The 26,878-nt window shown below is 33.4% G+C and overlaps 1 protein-coding gene across 3 annotated transcripts in view; it reads right to left on the reverse strand.

The window, feature by feature from the left end:
• Window positions 1-26,878, reverse strand: part of LRFN5 (leucine rich repeat and fibronectin type III domain containing 5) — a 288,888-nt gene that overhangs the window by 18,283 nt on the left and 243,727 nt on the right. Inside the window, exon 1 of one of the 3 annotated variants that reach the window (XM_037732756.1) lies at window positions 7,977-7,990. The exons of the other annotated variants lie outside the window; for them this stretch is intronic. The gene's annotated coding sequence lies outside the window, so the exon portion shown is untranslated. Of the gene's footprint in view, window positions 1-7,976; window positions 7,991-26,878 lie in introns of those variants that run through there. 3 annotated transcript variants of the gene reach the window in all.

Raw genomic sequence — 26,878 nt, forward strand, 5'->3', positions numbered from 1 at the left:
TTTTTTTTTTTTTTGAGACAAACTTTTACACTGTCACCCAAGCTGGAGGCTGGAGTGCAATGGTGCAATCATGGCTTACTGCAGCCTTGATCTCCCAGCTCAAGTGATCCTTCCACCTCAGCCTTCTTAGGAGCTGGGACTACTGATAAGTGCCACCACCCTTGGCTATGTGTGTTTTTGTTTTTTTGGAGACAGGGCTCAAGCTCCTGAGCTCAACTATTAAAGGCATGAACTACCTTATTCAGCCCATGACATGAAGTTTTAAAACCATGAGAGAAAATAGCTGTAGAAAATCATACATCTTTCAGCACTTTGGGAGGCCGAGGTGGGTGGATCACGAGGTCAAGAGATTGAGACCATTTTGGCCAACATGGTGAAATCCCATCTCTACTAAAAACACAAAAATTAGCCAGGCATTTGGCATGCTCCTGTAGTCCCAGCTACTCCATAGGTTGAGGCGGAAGAATCACTTGAACCCAAGAGGCAGAGATTGCAGTGAGCTGAGACTGTGCCACCGTACTCCAGCCTGGCAACAGAGCAAGACTCCGTCTCAAAAAAAAAAAAAAAAGAAAGAAAAGAAAATCATACATCTTTAAAACTTAATATAAATATGAAATAGTAAATCATCCTGGAAATATCATGCCTAGTTTTCTAATTAAAGTATATTTTATGACTTTTAATTATTGATGCCTTTTGTAGGATAAAAGCCCCTGATAGCAATAACTTAAACATACCCTTAGAATGACCCCAGATTACATGCACCTGAATGTGTATCCTGAGCTAGGGAATCCAGGAATGGCCAATCCAGAGATCCATTCTTTGTCTAGGAGAAACATTTGAGCCTCCAGCCTGTCAAATGGAACATGGGATGTACAGGGGATTGAGGTCACTGAATTTTGGGTTAAAAAGAGGCGGCCAGATGGAGATCCTTAAGGGGAGGGTGTTAAATGCTATATAAATTGCAAGCAGTTGTGGTTTTCCTGCCCAACCTGCTGCCACTGGACTGTACATAAGGGAGATATGTTGTCTAGCCTGCCACCACTGGACACTTCTCTGTATGTAATCCACTAATCAAACCCCATGTCTCATTTGCTGGCTCTGGGTCTCGGCCTCGGCCTCTTGAACCTGAATCCTTACCTACTGAGGTTAATAGGTATCCGGCAAAACACCTATTGGGTGCCATAGGAAATGTGGTTCTAGTTAATAAAAATTATCATTATCAAAAAATAAAGATAGACTCTTCTGTTCATTGCTAACTTGTATTAAACTAGTGTTTCTAAAATAAGCATTAACAAATAAAATTATAAAAATATATAGAACGACAAGTGTTAGATATTGGAAACGATTAAATACAGAACTGTGATCCTTGAGATCGTGAGTTAAAAAATAAATTCTATAATTACTCAGAAACTTTTTCCAAATCACAGCACAAAAAGGGGAAACAAGGCAAAATATGAACACTCTTGTTAAACTGAAAATACAAAGAGCAGAGAGTCTCAGGTGGCTTGAATTTGTGAGACGGTGTACCAGAGAAGAGAGAGTTATTGAATAAGAGCTCTGGTAATCTATGTAAGTGGAGGCAGGGTAATAGGCACAAACCATCCTGAAATACTGATGAAAAGTGATGAAAGGAAAGTATGCAAAAATCCAGTGACCTGTTAAATGGTATTAAGAAATCAAACACACACATAATTGCAATATCAGAAGGATGCTATTAGGCAGAAATATATTTAAAGAAATAAATGCAAATAATTTATTGAATGTCATAAAAAATACCAATCTATAAATCCTAGCACAAGACAATGAAATCATACCAAGACATATCATTGTCAAATTACAGATAACCAGACGAAAAATAATCTTAAATGTAGACATAGATATAAGACAGATTACAATAAGGTAAGCTAAGCAAAACAAAAGTAACTGCTGACTCCTCACTGACTTCTCATTGTAAATAAAGTGAGATGGAAGATAATGAAAGACATCTTCTAAGTGCTTCATAAAAAAAGGAAAATCTAGCAGCCTAGGTGGGATTATACTTTTATAAAATATGAAAACAGAGAAACAGAGTTTCTTCACTAGCAAACCTGCACTTATATGAAAATGTAAAGGATAGTGTCTTTAGGCTGAAGAAAATTATATGTGATGGAAGAAAGTTGAAACTTTATAAATAGATGAAGAACAACAGAAATTATACATCTGTAGATATGTATGCAATATTTTCATTGTGTTTTATTATGTTTATAAAAGCTATTTCTGGAATAAATATAGAAAGTAGTAAGAAATCATCATTGTCACTCTAAACAAACAAAATAAGCTGGATAAGCTAAAAATCATATTTTTAAAAATAGTAACATTGTAACATTTGAAATACAAAGAAATGTAAAGAACCTAACTTCCAGGAGTGACAGTCCTTGATAAAAGGGAGGAAATACATAGCTGCTGCTCTACTTCTTCCAACAGAAAGGAAACTAGCACTTCCTATTCAACATAACTTGGGATAAAAATGAAACCTACCTACATTTTAACAAACATTTAAGAATGTGTTTTTGGGTGGATATAACAAAATAGAATCCACAAGAGCCCCAATAGCAGTAGTAAGGCAGTATTAACACCTATCTCATTCTCATTACCTTCATTGAGTAACAAGGATGGTAGTTTAAAAATATGGGATTAGAAAAAGCATAGAGAAATTTCTCTCAGATGCACCATTTTCTTTTTTTTTTTTTTCCAGAAAAAATTGAGGAGGGATAGGAAAATTGAAAGAAGTCTTTCAGGCAACCCTGCTTTTCAGCTTGGAAAGAATGGGAAAGACACAGAGGAACTGGAAGAAAAATACAGTCACTCAGGGATTTCACCTATCAGGACTGACGGAGGAGTGGGAGAGCTCAGCCCCCTTCATCTCCATACAGATATTTCTGATTTTAACCACATAATGCCTAGGGTGACATTAGGCAGCTGAAAAATCCTTCCTAAATGATATGTCCCTATGTAGACTATGGGGTAGCTACAGCAAAGAGCCAAAAAAAAAAAAAAAAAAAAAAAAAAAAAAAAAGAGCCAAAAAAAAAAAAAAAAAAAAAGGAAAAAAGAAAAATACTAAGGGTGAGATTCGAGATCAAAAAAATCTCCTAGGCTACCAACAAATGTGGCCCCAGAGCTTATAAATCAGGATGATGAGGCCTCCAGAAATTTGGAAATCAAAAGATTCATCTGTAAAACAGAGATAGATCTGCAAAACCACTACAGGGCACAGATGTCAGGTTTTACTAAATAGGAAATTCCCAAACACGTGAGAATTCACATATGAATTTGATGAAGCAAGAAAAAGTGACCAACATTAAAAACGAAGTGATTCATAGATACAGACCCAGAGACACCCCAGATATTACAATTACCACAGGGAGCATAAAATTACTATAATAAAAATTCTAAAGTGTCTGCAGGAAAAGATGGACATCATGCATAATTTGATGGAAAATTTTAGGAGATGGGAAAAACAATTTTTAAATGTATATGATCTAAAATATGAAAATATCTTATTAACAGAAGATTAGGCACAGCAGAAGAAAGTATAAATGTACTTAAAGACAAATTAATGAAAAAAATCTAAATTCAGATTTTTAAAAAAGCCTGAAGAAACAGAACAAAAAGTATTAGATTTGAGTGCAAAATATGTAAATGAAACTAATATAATCATAATTTCAATCTCTCTCCAAAAGAAAGGGAGAATGGGGCAGAATAAATAGTAGAAGGAAAAATATCTAAAAAGATTCCAGAGTTGATGGCATTGATAATATAAAAAGACTAATGCAGCAGACAGACACCTGTACACAAAAGAACAAATTGCTGAAAACCAAACATAAAGAGAAAAAATTATTAAAAGAGGCAGAGGAAAAGATATTACATATGTGGAGAATAACTGCATAATTTATAACTGAATTATTATTATAAAGAATTAAGGTCAAAAGAAATGGAATAATACATTTAAAATTTATAAGAAAAAATCCTGTATCCTAGAATTTTATACCCAATAAAATTATCCTTCAAAATGCATAAAAAAAGTATTCACAGCTAAGCAAAATCTAAGAAAAATTTATCTCAGATATTCTGTGAAAGATATAACCAAAAAAGTTCACCAGTATAGAAGGAAAAGATAAACAATGAACCCACTGGGAAAACAGAAAATTGTTGCCAAGGTAATACATTTAATCCTAAAGTATATAAAAAACTTCAAACACAACTAGGATGTAAAAGTTAAAGGCAAAGATTATTATTCTGCCTAAAATAGCCAGGCCATCCCTGAAGCGTTTAGAAAAATATACTTTGAAAATAAAGATATGAACAACTAAAAGGCTGAAAAAGATATGCCATTAAAACATTGAGCATAAAAACCTGGTGTGGCTATAAATTAGAAAAAGGCAAAGAGTATATCAGAGATAAATATGGGCATTTTATAGAGAAAAAGAATCAATTCATCAAGAAACCATGAAAACACTGAATGCACATGCACTTACCAAAAGATCTTCAAAATACATGAAACGACACATGACAGAAAAGAGGGATTTAAAAAAAAAATCCACAGTTACAATTGGAGAAACAAACTCTTCTCTCTCAGTAATTGATAGAATAAACTGACAAAAAAAAAGAGAGGGCAGTAGCTAAAAAAGCTTTGCACAGCACTATCATCAAACCTATCTAACTTACAATTATAAAATGCAACTTCAATAAATAGAGAATACACATTCTTTCTAGATTCTCATGGAACTTTAGCAAGACTATCTGTAAAATGGGCTTTAATTCTCAAAGTATATAAAATAATTTAAATTACCCAAAACATTTTCTGTCCACATGGTATTTTATCATAAATCAATAAAGACAAAATATTTAAGAAATTATATCATGTTTAGAAATTAAAAATCCTATGGATCAATGAAAAACATATGAACAAATAACTCATATTTTGACAGAACAAACATGAAATTAAAGTATAATACAATTTATGGTATAAAAAAGTAGTGTGCTTGAATTGTTATGGTAGTTCAGACTAAATATATTAGAAAGAAAACATGGTTTAAAATCAGTTATCTAAGCTTGATACCTAAGAAGCTAGAAAATAGAAACCAGAATAAATAGAAGAAATGAAACTATTAAAATCAGCAGAAATTAATAAAAAACAGACCAAAAAAAAAAAAAAAAAAAAAAAAGACCAAAAAAAAAAAAAAACCCAGAAAAAATGCATAAAGTCAAAAGCTATTTTTTAGAAAAGATTGATAAAATTGACCTATCCCTGTAAGATAATTAAGAAAAAACAAGAGAAACCAAAAATTGCCAATGAGGAGAATAAGACAATGCAAATCCCCTGTCATGTCAATACATATACTCAATAAATTAGATGAAATGGACAAAGTAACTGTAAAATGCAAATTATCAAACTACTAATATAAGAAAATGCATAGAAAATGAGATAGATAGAAAATATAAACAATATCACATTTGTTAAGGAAATTGAATTCAAAATCAAAATCTTCTCATAAAGGTAATTCCAGATCAAGGTGGAGGGCTGTATGTCCACATATCTATCATAATTTAAATATATAGTGTATGAAGAGTTATGTATACAATTTAAATACATAATATATAATTATATATAATCATCTATGTAAATACATATACAGAAGGAGAGAGAGAGAGAAACAGAAAGAAGGAAGACAAGGAGAAGATGAGGAAAGCAAATGTAGTAGTGCTTGAATTGTTATGGTAGTTTTTAAATCCACATCTGTGAGTATTTGGGAATCCAGGTAAAGGGTATACAGAAATTCTTCATTCTCTTCTTGCTGCTTTTTAGTAATTGTGAGTAGCTGATTAAATTTTTTAAAAAGGTAAGAGGGATTTTTCCATTATGTTTCTAAATATCTGTTCCAAAGGAAGAAGAATATATAAAAGAGCACATTATCTGTAGTTAATCGAAACATAATCATATTTTAGGAACAAAAATCTTCTTAGCTTTGTCATAGATGTTCAAAGATGTAATTCCATTGCAACTTAAATTAGATTTCCTATTACATATCCTGATTTACTTTTTATCAGGCAACATATATACAATCACTACAGATATGGTGATTTAGAAAGTAAGAGTAAGTGTAAAGTCTGGACCATTCTCTCAAGTCTATTTTGTTTGAGACCTCTGAGTAATGAAAAAAGATCATATAAATTGTGATTAATGAGTTTTCCCAAGTGATTTGGACAAGGTGAAGATTTCAAAGTTTATAAAAAATAAAAGGTAAGGTCTCATATAAAGAAGCATAGTTTTCATTTCCTACAATTCACAATCTGATTCTTGACATATTTATTATATTAATGCATAACCACTTGAAAAAAATCAATGTGAATGGAAGATCAGAATAGCTTTCATGCTTTGCTGGAATTAATAATTTAAGGATTCACAAATATGAAGCACACTATCCTTATTTTTAATCTAGTTAAGTAAAACCATTTCGAGCACAATCTGTCTATTGCTTTCTCTAAATAGTTAAATGCAAGGAACACAGACAGGTTTTTGTTAAATATTTGAGTGGAACTATAACTCAGCAAATAATGATGCAGTTGTAGCCCTTTAAATAATATTTACATATTTCTTCCTTATATGTTATTTGAAGCAAATTCTGTTCAGACATAGAAGAGTCTATTACACACAAACTGAAAAATGATTTCCCATTACTACATCCATCGTTCCGTCATGGCTGTTAAATGACATATGCTCAAAAGTATCAATAGTTATTTGGGAACAAGGATGAAATATAAAAACAAATCTAGATTTTACAACAACTGAGAATATAATCTATTCTCTGCAGAAACCAATATCATAGCAATTTACATGTTGAGTTAAAGGAAAGCTATTGGGCTCCTTCATAGCTATCTTGCCATTATTCAGCAGAACTCTATCAACTCAATTAGTGCTCCTTCACCCCACTAATGTCTGAGGGCAAATATTAATATCTGTTGATATTGATAAGTTGTTGTGGGATATGTTAAACGGCTACAGTATTGTAAAGGATATTTTATAATATAGCTTAGTTATTGAAATGCCTTTGATAGTTTTATTTCAAATATTTTATGTTTTCTGCCATTTTTTCCTAGAGATACTATGAATGATAATATTTTAACTGCATTCTCCACTAAAATACATACTAAATATTATTATTGAGCCTCTAAAATTCAGGCCTCAATATATGACATATATAACCTAGAACAATTATATTTTAGTATGTTATTATAACAGTTACTAGTAATTTTCAGTTGCTAAGTACACTGAAAATAAATTTTTAAACTTCTCACACACATTCACTCATTTGTCCTTTCATTAATATTTTCAGAAAGATGTATTTAGCAACTGCAACATATACAATGTGCAATGCTGGAATCTGCCAAACTTAGTTAGGATCTGTGTAAAACATGTATGTAAACAATTAAAATAGATGGCCGACTACAAAATTGTTGACTTATTATACTTTTATTTTTAAATTTGCATAGTCCTAATGGGTTTCTGAGTTCTTAATATATCATCCTGTAATTTTTGTTCTTAACGTATGTGTATGTGTATTTATATGTATTTTTAATGTGACACAAATTACACACACATTACTTACATAAATTAACTACAGATAAGTGACCAATTACTTATAAAAGCCAAATAATTTTTAAAATAATAGTTATCATTCATTGAAGGTAAAGTAAGTAGTGATTTCTTTATTTTATATATGAGGAAACAGCTTAACATACTGATAACTAATAATTAAGTTAATTTACTGAGTGGAAAATTTGTCCTGATCATGCCTCTCTAACTTGTAGATATGTGAATATTCCAGAAATTAATTGCTTTCTAAAACTGAGATGAAGGCTACATAAAAATATGTTTTATGTCCTTTTGAAAATTTATTATTAAGGCATAGTATCCTGCACCTGTCATCCCAGGTACTCTGGAACCTGAAGCGGCGGCAGGATAGTTTGAGTCCAGGCTTCAGTGAGCTTTCATCATGCCACTGCACTCCAGCCTGTGCAACAGAATGAGACCCTGACTAAAATAAAATAAAATAAATATAAACTTATTCAATACATATTAATTTTGTTAGCTTACATTAGAAAGCTAAAATGGACTTGCTATACTATGTACTTATACCAAATTCTATTTAATACTTGCCCAACTACATATAGTTACTTTATTCCCACTTTATATGATAAAATTGAAGTTACAAAATCAAAGCAATGCTCTTAGGGTTGTATAGAAAGTAAACAAAAGGGTAGTTTTAAGAAATAGAGATCTATTTCCCAAACCCATGTTTTTCATAGTATGTTAGGTTTCCAGTGGTAAATATTATTTGTACTGTTTTTCTGATTATGCAGCACTTTCACATAAAACACTGTTAATTCTCATATTGTAAACAATGACACTTTACATTCATCATTTACTGCTTTATTTTCCTTGTCTCTCTTTACAATCAAATTATATTTTAAAGATGCTAGCAGATTATTGTTATTAACCCAAAAGTGACTGTGACAAGGGTCTCCATTGATAGAGGTTTATTTAGCCAACATTCGAGGATGCGTCTGGGAAAAACACAACGTCCAAGAGCATCTGTGATGTGTACTTTTTCCCAAGAGGTTTTGGAAATTTGAATGTTTAAAGGAGAATGAGCAAGCTGAAAAAAGGGAGGGCAGGTAGGTAGTAAGGCAAATGGTCACATTCTAGTGCTCAGTATATCTACATTTTACACATGAAAGAGGGTAAAGAAAAAAGTCAATTATTCATTCCTCTTGTTGTCAGTATATCTACATTTTACATAAAATATAGAAAACATGAACAAATAGAATAGAGAAAAAGTCGATTATGTATTTTCCTCTGGGTAGATGGAGGAATGATTCCTGGTCTGTTCTTGTCCCACACCTGTAAAGATAGGCTGCTAATTGGCATAGTCAGGGTGAGTTTAAACAGAACTTGGGTTTAGGGCTAGTTTATAGAAGGGGATATCTCCCTTATATGTATACACACAGATACATACGTATCCTGAAATATGTATCCTGAAAGATTTAGTAGCTTACAAGGAATTTCCTCATGAGCAATTTGTGAGGGAGGCCAACTGGGTAAATATATGACCTATTGTGGGAGCCTGATTTATGTATCAAGTCAGGACACAGGGTTGTGAAATAACAGCTCTTTTGGGGAAGAAAAGGAAAACAGTACTGCATGACTCAATTTCCAAGCTTAACTTTCCCTTTGGCATTGTGAGTGTGGGATCCTAAAGACTATTTTCTTTCACACAGTAAAGACATTAGAACAACTTGGAACACAACCAAAATGATACACTTAACTATAGTCATTCATTTTTCTTTGGTAAGTGAAGACATGACTGAAATCATCCAAACACTTTAATTCAGAATGCTAAGTGTTCTTTCGGGTGTATACATTCCACCTCATAAAATGGAAAGTGATTTCTGTATGTAAAGAAATCTCAGTATTAATTTCTATGGCTTGAGTTGTCACCTATCTTGCCTACTCAAAAGTCTCCCTTCAGAGACACTATGTCGCACTGAGAACCCATGAATCCTATGAATAAATACTACTAGAAACTGTGAAGGTAAATGTATTCTTTATTGCAGAAAATTGCTTGAGAAGAAAAAGCAGCCTAGAAAAGGCCAGTGCTAAGAGGCTGTGAAAATTCCCTACAGTGCTGGAACAACAGTAGTTTAGAGTTGAGTCAGCTGGCACAGGTGGCAATGGTTCCCTAAAATTAAATTCTGTTGATCATGAGCATTTCCTATGCATGTTCAGAAAATAAGTGGGAAATATTTGGGAAAGGGGAGTGATGCGTGTAGAAAAGAGGAAGACAATTTTATATTTAAAACTTCAATTCATTAAAACAGTAGCACCTCTAGGAAGTAAATACAATTAATCTGGGGGGTAGACGGTTTTTTGCTGATACGGTTTGACTTTGTCCCCACCCAACTCTCATCTCAATTTGTAGTTCCCACAATCCCTATGTGTCCTAGGAGGGACTCAGTGGGGGGTAATTCAATCACGGGGGCGGTTACCCTCAGGCTGTTTTTGTGATAGTGAGTTATCATGAGATCTGATGATTTTTATAAGGGGCTTTTTCTCCTTTTGCTTGGCACTTCTCCTTGCTACTGCCATGTGAAGAAGGACATGTTTGCTTCTCCTTTCACAATGATTGTAAGTTCTCTGAGGCCTTTCTAGCCCTGCTGAACTGTGAATCAAACTTTTTTTCTTTATAACTTACCCAGTCTTAGGTATGTCCGTATTAGCAGTGTGAGAATGAACTAATATATCTGTGTAGATAAATAATTTGATTATCCACTTGTTAGTGAAAGGTACATTCCCCAGGGCATTGCTTTTGTAGGTACAATTAAATAAAAATAGCCAAATTCCTCTACTTGATAAATTAAAGTGCACTATGAGGAAGAGGAGAAAGGACTCAATAAAGTATAGCAAAGAACAATATTCTATATAAAATGTGGGTAGGTATGTGGTTCAGATAAAAAAGCAGAGACGTTACCTTTCAGTTACACAGTATATTGTTGCTATGATATTGTCCTGTTGCTCCCTATCTATGTCAAAACTGAAATTGTTTGCCTCAACATATCTGTGCCTTTTGAAAAGCATCAGAGTAAAAATATCTTGGGTTCTAAATCATTGAAGAATCAGGAATCTGAATGTCAGTGAAGGTCAGAAGACATTATTAGGTATGTAAGTTTCCAATCTAAATTAATGCACCAGGTTCTCTTTCTATTGCATCTCATTGCAAGAAAATTATACTTCAATGGTCACAGGAATTAAAAAACGTTCACACCTTGAATATTGTCACAAATGTGAAATGCAATGGAACCATCATCCTGCTATCTCAGCACAGTAGATGCCCCTGTTTTCTTCCAATTTCCAAGAATATGGCAGCCTCTTTCCCAGAATTCATCTTGATGTATGACAACTTGAAAGGACATAAAAAAGGTTGTAATAAAAATCTGAATGCTATTAACTGATGTTTCAAATCTAATAAGTCATTTATTACTTTATCCAGTTTTTCCTTGAAATTCTGAAAGGTGAATCTCTGAGCCATAGAGACGTCATACTATCCACTGTATTTCTTTTTTATAAATTATTCTTAATTTTTTAAAATTGTAATTTAGGTTCTGGGGTACATGTGCAAATCATGCAGGATTGTTGCATAGGTACATACCGGGCAAGGTGGTTTGCTGCCTTCATTCCCCCATCACCTATATCAGGTATTTCTCTCCTCATTATCCCTCCATATCCTCCCCACTCAGCTGTCCCTCCCCTAGCTCCCCACCTACTGACTGCAGTGTGTGATGCTCCCCTCCCTGTTTCCACATGTTCTAATTGTTCAACACCTGCCTATGAGTGATAACATACGGTGTTTGCTTTTCTGTTCTTGTGTCAGTTTGCTGAGAATGATGGTTTCCAGATTCATCCATGTCCCTATGAAGGACACAAACTCATCGTATTTTATGGCTGCATAGTATTCCATGATGTATATGTGCCACATTTTCTTTATCCAGTCTATCAATGATGGACATTTGGGTTGGTTCCAGGTCTTTGGTATCGTAAACAGTGCTACAATGAACATATGTGTGCATGTGTCTTTATAATAGAACAATTTATAATTCTTTGGGTATGTACCCAGTAATTGAATTGCTATCCGTTGTATTTGTTTCCCTAGGATACTTAACATTTCTTGTAACTGAAGTCCCTGTGGCTATATTGGCTCTGTTTTGCTGTGCATCAATTAAAGAAGCACAGTCGTAAAGCAATGCAGAAAGGATAATCATCAGTACAGAGATGCTGAATGACAGAATTCAGTCATCTAGAAATACGGAAAATTCTTCAGAAAAAAAATTTCTCTTCATATTTTTTTGGGCATTGAGGTAGCCTAGTTATCTCTAACAGAAAATCAAATTGAATAGCTGAGACTGTGAACATGAAAAATGGAAGAAGAAAGACATATAAACATACAGAAGGAAGAAAAGTGAATTTACCAAAGGTTTGAATACCAAGTATGTGTGCGGGTGGAAAGTTCCAGGAGTACTCCGACAGAAATATTTTGACAAACTGACACCATATGGAAGATTTTATATCACTGAAAGCAATGTGTGTGTGTCTTTCTCTCTCTCTCTCTCTCTCTCTCTCTCTCTCTCTCTCTTCTGTCTCTTTCTGTTCTCTCTCTCTCTCTTCTGCTTTAGGAAAATGGTTGTTTAAGAGTATTTAGTACATTTTATTGTATTTTGGGAAGTGCATTCTCCTCTTCCACCCCTAAAGAAAAATTTAAGTAAGCTCCACATTGTGTTTCTGTGATTTGAGTTTGTGTTTCCTTCAAATCCTGCACTATGCCTGAAAACAGGAGCAAGAAGTGGTTTTATTCACCTCATGTAAATATGAACTGTTTAACAAAATGCCTGGCCCAGAACAGATTCTCCATCAGCAGCAGCAGCAGCAGCGGTCATTATTGCAGCAGTATAGTAAGCAAGAACATTAACAACGTGGAAACAGCCGGTATACCACCGATTTGGGGGTGAACAATGCTACATCACCTCAGTGAATTTTAAATTGAGCTATTAAAATATTTATAAATCATAAAGAAGTGGATGCTCTGTGAAAAAAATGGAATAAACTCATATATACTTTTTTGTGTATGCAAATATGTATAAATGTCTGTGTGCACACATACGTCTCTGTTGCGTCTATGAGAAATTACTAGTTGCATTTCCAATATCCACTTGTCCCTTCTTTAGAAGAAGAACCTAATTTTTACCTGTTGCATTTACCAGAATGAAGTTTGTTTTATAGCTTCTTTTGCAGTAGGTATAATCATGTAAATTATGCCTTCCAATGATACATAAGCAAAAATGTTGAGAACTTCAGAGAGGGCTGCTTACAAGAAGACAGCTGAGATGCGATCTGCTCTACTTTTCCTGTGCTGTTTGCCTTCTTTCAAATTACAATTTGGATAAGACGTCTGGAACTCTAGCAGCAAACTTGGACATTAAGGGGAACTTGAAGATGAGAGTCGTGAGCAAGGATGATAAGGAGTCATTCCTATTTGCCTTGAATTTGCTCTACCAGTCTAGGATTACTCTCCAACTTATTATTTTGAAAAGTCTGTTATTTATAGACAAACTAATCTGAATTGGTTATAGTATGATTCTAAATCATTAAAGCATCAAATATAAATAGGCTAAAATGATTAGAAAGAAACATAGCATGCATTCAATTCTACATGTCTATAGATACTTTAGATAGTTTTTGTGTGCACATCTTTTCTGTAAATTTTTTAAAAATTTAAAACTAACTTGGATTCTTTTAATATTAAATCATTCACACTAGCGAATAGTCAGAACTATAAAAGTTATCTACTAATTGAGAAGTTTTTAACAGGTATAACTCTAAGCTATAATGAAATTGCTAAAAACAAATATTACATGATGATTAAAGTGTAAACACATTTAGCCTACATCTGTCATCTATCAGCAGACAGGCACTGTTAATTCAGTCTCTGAGGCATTTCTTGATAGTAAGTTAGATAGTTAGGCGAGATTATTATTTCAAGCTAACTAAAGAAATTCTTATTAAAAACAAACAAACAAACAAAAAAACCAGCCATTGAGCCTACAGGTATTCCCTAAATATAAGAATGGAAAATTTAAAAAGAAAAGCTTTCTAACCTGGTTGTTGGTTAAATATGTGGAGGAAGTACAGGTGTTGGCTAATGTGCTCAACTTGAGCTTGGATAAAAAAGTAGATACAGTAATATTAATTAGAATGTAGGGGGAAAAAAAGGAGTTGGAATGTGATAGGAGATAATAAATGAATTGGGGTAATCTATTTTTGAAAGTAACTTTGTAGTTTAAATCAGGGTTGGAGAGATGTTGAATTAAACAGCATACAGGTATTAAATAAAATCTGTGAGTAGAAAACCTGCAAGGATATGATGGATGAATATGGCTGGTTTGCAGACAATTAGTATGTGCTATTTGAAATTTATTGACAGCACCCTACTGTATAAGTTTGGGAGTATTTTTACCGTTGTTTGTTGCTATACAAAATAATTATTTTTGACTTGATCATTATTTTTTCAGTTTTCATTTGTGAAGGCTATTGACACAAGCATTTTTTAAATGAGATAAATCTAGAATCTACTGTTTGTCCCTAGGGTTTTAAAAACAGAATCAGATGATATTTAAATAATGCCCCATCCCTCATTTTTTCCAGTTTATAAACACTTATTTCTAGCTGAGAATATCAAGGCCTAAATATTTATCAGCTATGGTTGGAATTTTTCAAATCTTAAAAACTGACAAATACAACCTAAATATGTACTGATAATCTAGTATTTAAGTGAACTATAATATACCTGATTGGTTATAATATAAAACAGTCATGAAAAATCTTTGAGAATTAAAAAGAATAAGGGAACATGTGTTACAATGCATGCTGGCATAAATCTAAGATGTCCCTGTTATTGCTGCTGCCTGGTGTATACGCATTTGTGTAAGCTTATTTCATTGAGTGTGGTTAAAAGCTACAAATTCTAAACAACATTAAACGTCAGGAGATAAAGGAGGTTAGCAGATGTATATACAATTCCTAATTATTTGACTTTGAGTTCATAAAAAGAGAGTTATTGATATGGTTTGGCTCTGTGTTCACACCCAAATCTTACCTTGAATTGTAATCATCCCCATGTGTTGTGGGAGGGGCCCAGTTGGGGCTGCCATGTAAAATTGACTTTGCTCCTCATTCACCTTCTGCCATGATTATGAGGCCTCTCTAGACACATGAACCTGTGAGTTAATTAAACCTCTTTCCTCTATAAATTACCCAGTCTGCAGTATTTCTTTATTAGCAGCAGGAAAACAAACTAATACAGTTATCTTGAGGGAGTGTCATATTCGGCCAACAATAGACCTTCCTTTGAAGGAAGGTCTAGGTTTTTCCCGAAGTTAGAGACTCCAAGCAGAAGATTCCCTCTCTTAATTTCTAGCTTTGAAAAACCAACTGTCATAATTTTATAGTAGTGGGAAAATGAATTTTACCAACAACCTGAAGGAGCTTGGAACTGAGTTCTTCACTAGTTAAGCCTCCAAATGATAACTCAACCAGACCAATACATTTATTGTAGCCGGAAACAGAAGACCCAGCTAAGATGTGTTTAGATTCCTACTCCATGGCAACTGGAGATAATACATGTGTACTGTTTTAAGGCCTCAGTCTTTATTAATTTAACAGCCATGGTAAACAAATACAAAATATTTAGATTAAAAAATTGAGCTAAAAGTCAACTGTGCACCGTGGTCACAATTATTGATATGGATTAGCTATGTCCTCACACAAATGTTACCTTAAATTGTAGCTCCCACAATTCCCATGTTTTATAGTAAGAGGTAATTGAATCATAGGGGTGAGTCTTTCCTGTGCTGTTCTCATTATACTGAATAAGTCTCATGAGATCTGATGAAAGGGAATTTCCCTGCACAAGCTCTCTCTTGCCTGCCACCATTTAAGATGTGCCTTTTGCCTTCCACCATGATTGTGATGCATCTCCAGCCATGTGGGGTTGTGAGTCCATTAAATCACTTTTTCTTTATGAATTATCCAGTCTTGTCTATATCTTTATCAGCAGCATGAAAACAGACTAATACAATTATGTAAAAAGTTAAACTGAAATAATATGTGATACAATTTTTATTTCAACAATGTCAGACTAGATAATTTGGATACCTTTTTAAGCTGAATAAAATACTAATAAAAAGCTTTTTTTTAAAGCTGTATAAAGTTAACATGATGATAAGTAACAGATTCACATTTAGGAAACACAAGATGCCATAGAGGTAAGTTCATTTCTTAAAGACAATTTTGTCCTGAGAGCTTTTTCTGACCAAGAAATTAGAGACTTCCTAACAGACCTGTGGTGTTGTACAGGTGCTCAGGAGACATACAAAAAGTGTTTTCCTTTCAGCAGTGTCATTTGTGATAATGTCAAACTGGAAAAAACCAAGCTGGCCACTCAGAATAGAACAGAGCTATAAATTGGAGTGAACAAGAAAATATATAAAGCAATGGAAATGAATAACTACTGCTCCAGCAGTAACATGTTGCTTATAAGCATAATGTTGACAAAAGAAAGACACAAATGAGTAAATATTCTAGACTCTATTTATATATACATTTCAAAAGTAAGGACATAGTTAGATGGTGATAGAATCATAACTAAAAGCAAATTAAGTGATTAACATAAATGTGTGTATTATGTTTATTTGCCAGTGAATGGAGGGAACGTAGTTTCCATGGGACATATAGGATTTGAGGGTACTGGCATGTTCAATTTCTACACTGAGAAGCAGGCTGCATGGCAGTCAATTTATTATTACTCATTGTACTGACATGTCTGTTTTGTGAACTTTTCAGTATGAATAATGCATTTCACAAAAAATATTTTAAATGGCTTAAAATACCGCATGTTCTCACTCATAGGCGGGTGTTGAACGATGAGAGCACATGGACAAAGGGAGGGGAGCACTACACACTGGGGTCGGTTGGGGGGAAATAGGGGAGGGACGGTGGAGGGTGGGGAGCTGGGGGGGGATAGCAGGGGGAGAAATGCCATATGTAGGTGATGGGGAGGAAGGCAGCAAATCACACTGCCATGTGTGTTCCTATGCAACAATTTTGCATGTTCTTCACATGTACCCCCAAACCTAAAATACAATAAAATAAAATAAATGGGAAAAAAAAAAATATTGAAAAGTATTTGATGTGTCCTGTGATTAGTAATAGCCTGTATTCAAATGCTTCTTCTCATTTTGTCTAGTTGGATGCTACTAACACAGTGGAAGGAATTAGGGAGCAGAAGGATGTCTTCTAAGACATTTCATGGGTATATTCCATTCATGTCATGCATCAATTGGGGGTGGATTGTTGGAGAACAGGGACTCATATTTAAGTACACTTTTGAGAAGCCAAGTTTTAAGCACTTATTCAGGTTTTGTTAGATGAGTAAAGGACAATGAACACTCTTATCACTACTAAAATTAGAACTAGTAATAGTCTGGCTACCACCATTCATTTACTGCTTTCTTTGTGTTGGTATTAAGCTTGAGGGAGCATGACAATTTAAAATACTACTCAATATGGTAACTTTTTGTCCTACAGTTCCAGTTCTTTATATAGTCCACTGTTAATTCTTTCCACTGGCCAAATATTTAGGACCTTGGCATCTAGTATTCAATAGGTAGTCAAAACCTAGAGAAAATGCAAAAAAAAAAACTAAAGAAAAGTTAATTTTTATGAGTTTTTGCAGGCCTAGGTCTTGAGGAAACTTTTGACTATATCCTATCCCACCTAGTTTGCTGCTGTTTTTGTTTGCTTTTCTGTCATAGAAGAGGAGATTAAAAAATTGTGGCCTAGAGAAAAAAGTACAAAAACAAATATATACATATGGATAGCAAATCTATAGTGAATATAGGTGAAATATATCTATAAATATAAAGTGAAAACATTTATGATTTCTAGGAGTTAGGAGATCTGTCTTACAATTTCCATCTGATTTCCTGGAAGATATCCACACCCCACCCCACCCCCAACACACATACACAAAAGTTCTTTTTGCAGCCATGGCAAATGGAGACAAAAAAGAAATGATAAAATATACCCAGGTAGCATAAGACAAAGAAGGAAGATATGAGGGAGGGTAGAAAGGAAGTGAGAAAAGGTGAGAAGTGACAAAAATTAAAAGTCTGAATGAGATTTTTTTCAGCAATTTTCTCACTGAACAAATGACAGAGATCTGATGGAGATAAAATACATAAGCAGAATCTAATATGGAGGTCGGCTGTGACCTAAGAATCAATGGTGATGAGGTACACATTAAGCATCAACAGCAGTGTGAACTAACACTAAAGTCATGCCACCCAACCTGAACAAAACAAAGTTTAATTGGTACTCTGGTAATAAGAGGGGAAATAATAAAAAATCAGGTGAAAATAGGTTGAAATGTAGAGATTTGCTTTATATAAAACATAAATGTCTCTTCCTAAGCCAGAGATTTGGATTAAAACCAGGGTATTAGGATTTTCACCATGTGAACGCACACACACACACACACACACACACACACACACACACACAGACACACAGATGAGTGCATGTGTATAATACGCCAAATAATATTTAAAATGACAGCATTATGTGATTATTATAATGTGTTTAAAATATAGGTTCAAAGAGTCCAAGTAAATCATCAACAGTCAAAGTACTATTAAAACTCAAAGCTCCAATTCCAAATATACGTATTTAAATCTAAAGTCTATATTCCTAACCAATATGTTTTATTACCTCCATTGAAAATATTCTTATACCATACCTCAACTGCTTTGTGGATTTAAGAAGGCTGGTCTTAAAGTAATGTATATAATTAAAAGTTATGGCAACAATCTTTTCAGTTTAGTTTTGCAAGATAGTTCTTCAGGATTTATAGATGGTATATCACACTATGTAAGAGAAATTACATTGACAACTACATAAATAACAGCATGCGTTTCATATAATAATCTAGGTCATATTCTGGATTCATTAATTGAGATTACTTGTGGGAAACAACATTGATAGGTATCTATGTTAGTGTTTAGAGATTAAGTCCACTGTGTGTTAAAATCAGGTATATTCACATTGTCACTTAAATGCAAGTTGTTAATTATGTGATGATTTTAAATTATATGATTTTTCTCAATAAAGGAGATTTTTTTCTTCGATTGTTTCACATATGTAGTGATATAAATATAAAAATCAAACAAAAATGTAGAAGGCTTTTCTCCTTTCAATAATAGTATAAAACTGCATGGAGTTATCAGGGCGAGTTGAAGGAAAGGCAGCTAAGCAATAAGAGCAGGTCTAAGGGAGTGTGATCAACTGGCTCACACAGTATATTTGCATATTTTGGAGATCCTTGGGCTCCTTGGTTCAGCAATTTTCTCACTGAACAAAATTACAGAGAACTGATAGAGATAAAATACATAAGCAGAGTATAATATGGACGTCTGCTGTGACCTGAGAAGCAACTGTGATGAGGTACACATTAAGCATTAAAACCAGTGTGAACTAACACTAAAGTCAAATTTCTTTTCTGCCAGTTATTTTATCTCATCCTAAGAGACCCAAGAGTAGAGGATTTAATAGTGGGAGTATCTCTGCAGCTCTTTTAATGGTAACCTAGACTTGCTCCTCAGCCATAACTGCCCTGAGCTTACAGAAGATGAGAAACTCCTACAAAGGTGTGTTCTCTATGTTCTCTTTCTTAGTACAAGAAAGCCTGTTAACACAATCTAAATTGTCAGAATTCCCAGGCAGGAAGAAAGATGAATGATGGAGAATTAACCCACTTCCTTTACCATATACCAAATGTAACTCATAGATCCGAATGTAACATCTAAACCTATAAAAATTCTAGAAATAAACAGAGGTGTAAATTGTTGTGACCTTGAAATTGGGAGTAGTTTTATAGATACACCACAAAATCCCAAATAATAAATGAAGCAAAATGGGTAATCGGATGTCATCAAAATTTAAACCTTTTGCATGTCAAATAACTCCATAAAGAAAATGAAATGACAACTTACAAGATAGGAAAAGTACTTGAAAATCATACTTATGATCAGGGTCTGGTATTCAAGAACATATAAATAATTTTTATAACTTAATAATAGGAAGACAACCTGATTATGATTGGGCAAATAATTTAAATAGACATTTCTCCAAATAAGATATACAAATCACCCATAATTCCATGAAAAAAATGTTACATATCAAGGGAATATAAAACAAGACAATAATGAGATATCACTTTACACACATTATTAGTATGGTTACAGCCAAAGACAAAAAAAAAAAAAAAAAAAAAGAAACAAGTGTTGGTGAACATGTAATGAAATGAATATCCTCATACATTGCTTTTGGAAATGCAAAAATGTGTAGCCACCTTGTAACTAGTTAAATATAATTGCTTAAAATGTTAAATATATGGTTACCATATGACCCAGAATTTCCATTGCTAATTATACATCAGAGAAATAAAAATCTTGTGACACAAAAACTTGTACAAAAAGTGTGAGAGTACTATTACTCATTATGGGTAAAAATGTGGAAACAACACAAATGTCTATCAGCAGATGAATGGATTAATAAATCTTGGCATATTCACAAAATACCATATTATTTGGCAATAAAAATAATGCAGTACTGATATATGCAATACCACAAGTGAATCTGGAAATCATAATAAATAAAAACAGCCAGTCAAAAAGTACTGCATATGACACAATTCCCTTTACATGCAATATCCACAATCAATAAATTCATAAAGATGAAAAGTAGAGTCACGGTTATATGGAATTGGGGATAGGGCATGGGGAGTTGCTCTGATGAGTATGAGTTTTTTATGGGGTGACAAAAGTGTTATAAAATGTGATTATGGTAATCACTGTACAACTCTGTAAATACACCAAATACCACCAGATTGCACAGCTTAAATGAGTATGTTGTATGATACCATGAATTATAATTCAATAAAACTTTTCAAAAATAATTTTAATATTTTTAAATAGAAAAGTAAAATTCTATCAAAACAAATAAGTTATTTTTAATGTTATGTTGTTTGATGCCTCGAAAGTGGCAAAGTAACTAACTTAGTTATGCTGTAATAAATTAAGGGTATATATTATAAAATAATATAAAATAAGGTACAAGGTAATGCCTCATAGAGGAAAAAAATGAGAATCATAGAAAAAGCTCTTCATTATCCCAAGGAAAAAATAACCAGAAAAGGAGGGAAAATAAAAGAAAGTATAATAGACCAGAGAAATTGAATGTAAATACCAATACAATATTTATAAACCAAAATACATCAATATCTTGGTGAAATATAGATGGACTATATACCCACTGTTACGGCTTAAATTGTGTTCCTCCAAAAATTCTTATGTTGAAGTCCTAAACTCCCAGTACCTCAGAATGTGACCTTATTTGGTTATAAGTTTACTGCAGATGTGAATAGTTAAGATAAAGTCATAATGGAGTAGGGTGGGCTCCTAATCCCATATGAATCATGCCCATATAAAAAGGGGACATTTGAAGAGAGACAAACAGGGAAAATAACACGTGATGGTGAAGACAGAGATTAGGGTGATGCTTCTACAAGCCAAACAATACCAAAGATTGCCATCAAATCTACAGAAGCTAGGTAAGAGGCCTAGAAGAGATTCTCTGTCACAACCCTCCAAAGGAAGGAATCTTTCCAATACCGTGATCTTGGACTTGTAGCCTCCAGAAATGCAGGACAAAGTATGTCTGTTATTTAAGCTATCCACTTGTGGTATTTTGTCACAGAAGTCCTTGCAAAGTAACACATATTCCAGTTAAAAGACAGTTTTTCTCATTGGATTAAAAATATTAACGTTATATTGCTTACAGAAGACAAATACAAAATATTGAAATATAGAAATACTGAAAATGAAATATAAATAAACTTTGACACACAAACTCTAACCAAAAGAAAACAGGTATAACTTTAACTTTATAAAACATAGACTTTAAATTTAAAAGCATTTATCTAGAGTGAAAAAGACATACTTCAACAGGAAGATATACATATTATAAAACTATTTGGTTTGAAGATTCAAATGCATAAAGCCATATGAATAAAGTCAAAATCAGATATAATTTAATACTCCATCCTTTCAGTATATGACAATATAAACTAAAAATGATCTGCAAGAACATAGAATAGTTGAAAATCATGGTTAACTAGTTTCGTTAGTAAAAATGTTATATATACATTTATATAAATGACTGCATCAACTGCAAAATACATTTTAACACAGATAAAAATTTTTTTAAAACATTTTTAAAATTAAAACTAGCCTATAAAATTTCAAAGGACTGTATTTTCAGAGTAGTTGTTTAGACTACAGTGCAATTAAACCAGAAAGTAATAAGAAAAACATGTCCGTGAAATATGCATTTGTGTAGAAATTGGCCCGTGAACTCTAAATAACCAATGGGTCAAAAGAGAAAGAGAAATCATAGCATAGATTAGAAAACATTCTGAATTAAAAGATGACAAAAACTCTATATATCAAATATATAGAGAGATATAACTAAAATCACAAATAGGTCAATGTTAAAGACATTTTTTGGAAAATAAGAAAGGTTGAAAAGCAATGACTAATCATCAATCTTCAAATGTTTTAAAGTGAACAACAAATTGAGCCTAAGGAAGTAGAACAGTATAATAAACACAAGAAGAGAAATTATTGAACTCAAAAGCAAATATAAAATAGAAAAGATCAAAAGCAAAAACATTATTCAAGGTAACTATTAGAATTTACTAGCCAGTAGTAAGACTGGTTAAGAGACTTACATAAGCCCTTCACTAAAGGTGATTACCAAAAGGCCAATATACATATAAAGAGACAGTCAACCTTACTAGTCATCAAGAAAATACAGAATAAAATAGCTGTGTTTTACTAATATTTATATGTATATGTCTACCAATGACCCCTCACCAAAAAAAAAAAAAAAAAGTTTTCAATTATAGATAGAACAACAGCTGCTCTCATATTCTTCTGTAAATTGCACAATCATAATTTGGCATTTTCTACTTAATGTTGAATATGTATGTATAAATTATAATCCAGCCTTTCCACACCTGGCACATATCCAACACCAGTGCATGCTCATAGGCACTAAGAGATACGTATGGGAATGTTCTTATCAGCATTAAAAGAAGAAGAAATTCAAATGTTCATAAATGTTGGAATTCATATAATTGAGCACTATATAAGAAAAAAATTAATCGAACCTCTTTTAATACACAAAAATATAGATGAATATCTCAAGAGTAACACTCGGTAAATAAAATCACATAAAGTACTGGGTGAGGAGGCGGAGGTTGCGGTGAGCCGAGATCGCGCCATTGCACTCCAGCCTGGGTAACATGAGTGAAACTCCGCCTCAAAAAAAAAAAAAANAAAAAAAAAAAAAAAAAAAAAAAGTACTGGGTGATTCTACTGTATAATTTGTAAAAACAAGCTAAAATAATAATAATATAGAACTCAAGATAGTGGGTTTTGTTTGTTTGGGTTTGGTTTGGTTATTCTGAAAGGAAAAGATGGGTATATTAGTCCATTCATACTGCTAAAAAGAACTATCTAAGGCTGAATAATTTATAAAGAAAAGAGGTTTAATTGACTCACAGTTTGGCATGGCTGAAGACGTCTCAGGAAACACTGTGGAAGGTAAAGCATGGCATGTCTTACATGACAGCAGGAGAGAGAGAGAGCGAAACAGCAAAGTAGCAGGGTTGGGGGGTAGGGGGCGGGTACTGCCAAATTTTTTTAAACCATCAGATCTAGTGAGAACTCACTCACTATCACAAGAACAGCATGGAAGAAACTGCCCACATGATCCAATCTCCTCACACCAGGTCCCTCCCTCAGCACATGGGGATTACAATTTGAGATGAGATTTGAGTGGAGACACAGAGTCAAACCATATCCATGGGCAGGGTATGAGGGGAGTGTCTGGGTTGTTGTCAATGGTCTTTTTCTTGACCAGGGTGGTGTTTACATAAACATTTATTTTGCTATAATTAATGGAGCTGCACATTTACGTTTTGCACCCTTCTTCATATTACACACTACTTCAATAAAACCTTTAAAATTAAGGTAACTCACATGAGAGCTGTTGCAGGCTTCTATTCATCCAAAAAACGTTTGCTGATCACTACCACTGTCCAAGCACTCTATCAGACATTGGAAATACAGAGACATGTAGGCACTCTGAATGCAGTATAATATTTGCTAAAATAAAGTTTTCAAAATCCTGCTGCTCAAAGTGAGTTACAGGCATTTTTAATTTTAACATCAAAATACAAGATAGCACTGTATTTAAAAGTCATCATTCAATAGCAATAGATATAAATAAATATGTAAACTAGTAGTACGGAAAGAAATGATGTTTTTGGTAATAGAATGGCAATGAATAAGTGAAGAAACAATAATAGAGCTAGTAAAAACCACCATTTGACAAAGACTATAATAATTATTGATTCAGGCATAAGCCAATGTTAAAATAGTGGGTCTAATTTTGATGAAAAATAGGGCATTTTTAGAGTCTCAAAATATTTCCTCATAATCACTAACTCAAAAGAGAAATATAGTTACTTTATAGCAAGGAAATCTGGGACATAATATAGTAAATTAAAAATTTATAAACATTAATGACATTTTGAAGAACTGTTCCAGATAGAGACTAATAAAACTGGAGAAATAAATGCAACAAGTAATCCTATATTGGACTCTTAGCAGAATTACTTTTCTTATAATAACAATATCGGAATAGTTGGCTTTAAAGTATTCTTTGAAAGTGCATTATTCTTTAAACACATTTCAGTTCATTTAAATTTGCAGAGATTTCATTTTGTGGTGGCTGTCTGTAGCTTTCAGTTTCCAAGTATTCCTTTCTCCTTCATCTACTGAAGAACACGTATGTCTGCAGGAGAACTGCCTCTATCACTCCAGGTAATTCTGGGGAAGGAAATAACTCATTACAATTCTCTGCCTTTCTGCCCTGAACACAGGGGCAGACATGTAAGCCAAGGGAGGCAAATCAGGGTCATTTGGTTCCTTACCCGAACTTAGATGAAAATGTAAAGGAAACACTCTCCTTTCTCTTTTAATTTTTAAATAGCAGTTTCAGCAACTTGGTTAAATATAACATAGAAGTATGCCATGAGCCGGTAGAAAAAATATATACTGTGTGTACTGTATAATTATGTCCATGATAATGTGTTAAATGAAAAATAATTAGCTTCAGAATAGTCTACTTTGATGAACCCATGTATATTAAAAATATTGTATATTGGTTATATTTATTTTTGTTTATATTAGAAGATATCTAAAAGAATATAAATCCAAAATAAAACTAAGATTAGATTAAAAAAGAGAAATACTTTCACTTTCTAAAACCCTTTAGTGTTTGAAATATTTATAATTATTTTATAAATAAAGCAAATGAAATCAAAGCAACATTTTCTTATTTATTGCTGTGTGGATAAAGTATGAAAATATTTTTATTTTTTATGCTGAGTACCTTATTATGCTTTTAAATATCCTGGGATGTTTTTGTTTGTTTTCTGGATTATAGTAGGAATTCTGGACTTTACTTTTCTTCTGGATAGCTGGCATTGTGCTAAAGTTATGATGGCAGCAAAAACTATTTGGACCCATTGTTGTTGGAACCAAGTCCAGAATATTTGGATGAAAGTTAATCATAGGAACTTATGATGGCCACATCATCTCCAAGTATACTCCATACATCTATGTCTGTGAACCACACTGTCGCCAAAACCCAGTGTAGAACGAAGGGTATAGTGACTGATGTGATAAATGCTTGATTATTACATATAAGAAACCTAGCATAAATAAGGGGAACATGATGTTTTCAATGGGATGACAACTGTGAGAGAGTATTAATACGTAACAGTAATTTTTAAAAAGGTATAATACTAAAAATTTCAAGATGAACAGAAAGAAATCTTAAAACTGCAGCTTTTCTCTTAATTAATGTGTGCCAGAATGTTCATGAATTTTTATATATTTGGAGAATGGTTGAATATTTTCTGTCCTGAGTTAGAAAACTTTTGTTGAATAAAGCTTCTTCCAGCATTTGAACTCATTTATAGCACTCCCTAAATATGGTTATAAGTAGGCACAGTGACCACTGAAAGCTTCCCCCTCTGGGTTACACAATAGATATTTGTAATGTTTGGTGTGAGGCAAGAAAGGGTTTAACCACTGCCTACTTTTTATAATAAAGAAAGTGTTAAGACCTCACCAAACATTAGAGTTAATGGCCTTTCCTCATGAGGTTACTTCCTCTCAAAAAGGTGCAAATGGCTATGGTTTTACCTGCAGAATCTTACTTGGATATAGTTGAATTTGTAGACAGGGAACTTGGAAAGTGAATAAGATTCTGGGGCTAATGAAATCATTTAGAACTGCTTTCTATGTCAAATTAGTCCTAAATATAATCTGGTTTTTCATGACAGGTAGCTAGAAAGTTTCTGAATCCAGTAGTATGATGAAGATGGCTCTCAGAGGGACATAAGAGACTATTAAATTTTCAGGAACGATGTGAACTGGTTCACCTGACAAAGGTAGCTTGAAATTGGCCATGGTGGAAATAATTACACCATAGAAATTCACAAATGCTACAAATCAGGGTTTCTCCACCAACCACCAGCCAGCTATTTATATTTTCCAAAACACTACTGTGTAATATCCTGCCACCCAAATGATTTTTGTCTTAATTTACATAATTACTAAGACCTCATAGACCATTACTCTAGGGCAGAATTTGTATGGGAAACATTTAGAAGGAAAACTAAAGGACAATGCTACAAAGTAGGGATAGTGGAGAGTTCCAGGAAGACTAAACCAGAGGAAATGCCTGGAGAGCCCAAACATTGTGATGGAGAAATATCCACTCAAATTCAGGGTCAACAGTGTATGATTTTGTGTATGTGTAGTGGTGGAGACAAAACAGTGTACACTGGACTCAGTAAAACCATGCAAGGACAGAGAGTGGTGAACGTGAGTTTCTTCGGAGTGCTCTAGAGATCCTGCTTTGAAGATAAGACTGAGGGGACAAAGATAAGAGAAGCATGTGGGATCAAAGGAAGAGGTTTACTTTGTTGTTTTTCTTAGTTTAGTTCTTAGCATCATACAGTCTCATACAAGGCT

The sequence above is a fragment of the Cebus imitator genome, unplaced genomic scaffold, assembly GCF_001604975.1.
Source record: "Cebus imitator isolate Cc_AM_T3 unplaced genomic scaffold, Cebus_imitator-1.0 Scaffold470, whole genome shotgun sequence".
Taxonomy (NCBI): domain Eukaryota; kingdom Metazoa; phylum Chordata; class Mammalia; order Primates; family Cebidae; genus Cebus; species Cebus imitator.